This window comes from Otolemur garnettii, unplaced genomic scaffold, assembly GCF_000181295.1.
Source record: "Otolemur garnettii isolate 467f Iridium unplaced genomic scaffold, OtoGar3 scaffold00285, whole genome shotgun sequence".
NCBI lineage: Eukaryota > Metazoa > Chordata > Mammalia > Primates > Galagidae > Otolemur > Otolemur garnettii.
In genome coordinates, this window is record NW_003852680.1 from 348,060 (window position 1) to 352,543 (window position 4,484).

The window sequence follows — 4,484 nt, forward strand, 5'->3', positions numbered from 1 at the left end:
GGGGCTGGGTTTGAACCCTCCACCTCTGGCATGTGGTGCCGGCGCCTTACTCCTTTGAGCCACAGGCATTGTCCAAAACCTTCCATAAATTTAATTAGAAAATTTATGTGGCTTTCCTCCTCCCACAATCACTCGCGCTCTTTCTTTCCAACTTGGGCCCTGCGGAATGGCTCCCGCAAAGAAGGATGGTGAGAAGAAGAAGGGACGGTCTGCCATCAACGAGGTGGTGACTCGAGAATACACTATCAGTATTCACAAGCGCATTCATGGAGTGGGCTTCAAGAAGCATGCCCCTCGGGCACTCAAAGAGATCCGGAAATTTGCCATGAAAGAGATGGGAACTCCAGATGTGCGCTTTGATACCAGGCTTAACAAAGCTGTCTGGGCCAAAGGCATAAGGATGTCCCATACCGTATCCGTGTGCGGTTATCTAGAAAACGCAATGAAGATGAAGATTCACCAAACAAGCTCTATACTTTGGTTACCTATGTACCTGTTACCACTTTCAAAAATCTACAGACAGTCAACGTGGATGAGAACTGACTGGTGATTGTCAGACACATCAAATGAAATTATAAAATAAAAAAAAAAGAAAAAAGAAAATTTATGTGGTAGAATAAAGGTCTATAAATAGCTAGCTGAGTCAACCTGAGAAATAAATACCTACTTCACAACTGTGTGATCTTTTTGGTGAACCACAAATCAGCCATGGAACTAACTTCAAGAAATGGGCGCATAAATGTGCTCCCTGAACCAAGAAAAACCAGACTATTTAGCATAGATGATAGCAGAAAATGGAGCTCAGTATAGATAGGAAAATAAAACTGGGTATGTCAAGTATGAAAATAGGCTTGAGGCCAATGAAAGACCTGTATACAAAAGGTCTTTTATTTATTTAAAAATAAAAACCGGAATCAAAAGCTGCAGGAGAACATCTTTGCAATTGACTAGTGGAGAACTTACCCAGCAGCTCAAAAGCACAAACCATGGTGGGGGTGGTTCTTTCATTCAGAAAAGTTAAAGACCTTTTCAAGGAAAAACCACATACACAAAGTTCAAAGACCCTGGAAGAATAGGAGAAACACTAATTGTCTCAAACCAACAAGTGAACGTCTAGAATATATGACAAGATCCTGTAAATCAGACCAGGTATGATGACTCTGGTACCTGTAATCCTGAGCGGGGTGGATTGCCTGAACTCAGGAATTCGAGACCACCCTAAGCAAAAGTGAGAACCTGTCTCTAAAGAAAAAAATTAATAAAAGAAAAGATCTTGCAACTCAGTAAGAAAAGGCAATGACACAGATAGGAAAACAGGCAAAGGCAAGAAGACTCAATTTATGGAGAGGAAACTCAAAGACTGCCCTATTTCTAAAAAGTCACTCAGCGTCATTAACCACCACAGTGCCCATCTTCTGGGGTATAATCAGCCATTCACACTTTGGGGACTCAACAGATCTTTGTGTGGTCTATACCTGTTTACTCCATGGATCCCAAAAGGGGCCTCAGAGAGGACGTGCATCGCTGTGGTTTGGGGGTTGGGCTGGGGAGGGAGATTAGAATCAGCTGGTTGTGCTAATGATATGGGAGGTAAAGATTTAGGGACATGCATAGCAACATGGTTGGACCTTATACACCCAAGGTTTGGTGAATAAAGTTAAACAGAATGAGTGCCTGGCACAATGGCTCACAAATGTTATCCTAGCAGTCTGGGAGGCCAAGCTGGGAAGATCTCTGGAGGCCAGGAGTTTGAGACCAGCCTAAGCAACATAGCAAGACCCCATATCTATAGAACATTTAAAAAATTAGTGGGGCATGGTGGTGTGCACCTGTAGTCCCAGCTATTTGGGAGGTTGAAATGGGAGGATCACTTGAACCCAGGTGAACCCAGGAATTCAAGGCTGCAGTGAGCTGATTGTGCCACCACACTCCAAACTGGGCAACAAAGTGAGATCCTCTTCTCCCAAAAAATAATAAAAATGGGGGTAGGAGGGGGGAGAAATGCAAGTCCACAGTGACCAAAGAAAAGAACTAGACGGAGGAGTACCTGAAAAGAGAGGCAGCCTGCCCAGATCAGCAAGACCAGAGAAGGTAAAAAGAAAGAGAAGGAAAGAATGTCACTGTCCCTCTGGTGATCATGTGGGCTAGGTGGCAGACTCCCTGTGCTGACTTTCCGCTAGTGGGCCCTGGGTGGAATGTGGAAGGGGTCTATCACTGAGCAGCTGTGCAAATGCACCTGCCCTTCCATTTGCTATTTTATCTCTTGGATGGATTTGGAGTTGTGTGGTCCTGACTCTTGGCATGCCCACTAAGTTGTATGTGTGCGCCAGACTTTCATATGAGATGCAAATGCCAGATTTGGCAAGCACCAAAAAATGCCTCCGCAAGCCCACTGCTCACCACCCTGCCCTGCTTTTGACCGAGGCTCTATGTCGTGCAAACACTGGTTCTGATGGGCAGCGTGTCCACTTGGCCTGTAAATCTGCTGCCCTACACAGGTGCAGCATTCCTGAGATGCCCCAAGGGAAGCCGGGCCTGGGCAGGGCCTTCTGGGTTTTGGTACTTAGGCCTCCAGAGCATGTGGCTGATGTCTGCCCCATACCTTTCCTCTATGTTTCTCCCAGGAGGTAACACGTGACCCTCTTCCTACAAATTCATGGCCAGGCATAGTCCTATGGCCGCACCTTGTTCTAGAACTGTGATTTTTCAACTGGTGTGCTGTAAGAGGACCTCAGGTGTGCTGCAAAAAATTTTAAGGATCATTAATTAAATTATTTTCGAAAGAAGTTCGAAGCACATCAAGTATATTCTTTCTTTACGCTTATTTTTTATCAACGTAATTTAAGTGTGCCACAGAAGTTTGACTATAGGTTCGAGTGTGCTGTGACATTAAAACAAACAAACAACAAACAAACAAACAAACAAACAACAAACAAACAAAAAAAGGGTTGAAAACACTGCTCTAGAAGCAGTGGGCAGGTCTTGGGAGAGCAGCCCGTCTGTGAGTAGAAGTGATCAGAGAGACTGGACAGCTTGCACCACTGCAAACTGAGGACTGAGGATTTTACAGTCTCCCCCCCTGTGGTCTCCCCTGTTGATCCCAGAGTCCATCTCCCCACCTCTGCCTGCATGGGCACCTCCCCCACCCTGTGCAAGGTGGGTGCCCTCTGCTAGGTGTGTTTATGCAGAAAGAAATTCATGGAACCCTATGGCTACAATCAATCCCATGCCCCTTCCATGCCGTGGCTTCCTAATCTGTACTCACAATGCCCCCTACCACCAGGGGGCATTTCCTTGATGTCCAGAAAGCTGAACAAGCTTCCCTGGATCCCAGTAGACCTGAGTGGGCTTCTCATGGAAACTTCCAGCATCCAGCAGGGCAAGCAAAGGCACAGGGACCCACCCAGCAAGAAGCAAAACCCTGACATGAGCGAAACTTGGCTTGGGGCAGCTGAGACTAGCAGTGTCCAAAAGCAAGCAGGATCTAGGGGTTCTTGAGCACTGGAAGCTTCCGGAGAGACCAGGTTTGCACAAATCACAGATTTGCAGCCCAGCACTGTGGATGCCGTGTGCACCCAGCAGAGGAGCCTCATCCCGCCATTCTGGAGCCTGTGTCTGTGGCTCCAGGACACTGGTGGCCCCCAGAGCTGCTTCCCACACCAGCATGGTCTGTGGGGATCCAGCCTCTTGTCAACTATCAGTGGACAACTGGCCACAGACTTTGGGTAGATTGTGGTGCCTGGTGATCAAAGTGTGGATTCGGAAGGAGAAGACTCCACTTCCTCCAGACCCACAGCAAACTCTTCTGTTTTTTTCCAGGCAAACTATAGAACACCTGAGTCTATAAAGTGAACCACAGCTGGGTGCAACTTGGAGACATGGCCTGGGGACCACAAGGCTGCAGTCTCCCTGTGGTCCTAGTCGCTAAGAATCAGACCAGTTCATATTATTGAGTGTCTCTCATGATATGGAAGGGCTCCACACACACAAGACCACGTGGACACTGCCCATCCCAAACCTCCCCCCACTCCAGCCCCTCAGTCCCATTCTTGCACCCACCACAGCAGCCAGGGGGTGCCATAGTTCCCCTGAATTATGAAGTATACTCTTCTGAAATTGGAGGACAGTGCAAAGTCTACAACATTCTTCAAACAGCTACTATAGAAGGATAGAATAGGTAGGATGGTGGGGAGAGAAAATATAAAGATATAATGACCAATAATTTTCTATCAATGAAGAAAGGAATAAGCCTTTCATTTGATAAATCCCACTAAAGATACAGATGCATGTTTTTTGAAGTTTACTTAAACACATCTTAAGGCCAGACACAGTGGCTCATGCCTGTAATCCTAGCACTCTGGGAGGCCGAGGTGGGTGGATTGCCTGAGCTCACAGGTTCAAGGCCAACCTGAGCCAGAGCAAAACCTCGTCTCTTAAAATAGCTGGGCATTGTGGCAGGTGCCTGTAGTCCTAGCTACTAGGAG

General features: G+C 46.8%; 1 pseudogene; it reads left to right on the top strand.

The window, feature by feature from the left end:
• The first annotated feature begins 139 nt into the window (after positions 1–139).
• Positions 140–563, top strand: LOC100956779 (annotated as a pseudogene).
• The last annotated feature ends 3,921 nt before the right edge of the window (positions 564–4,484 follow it).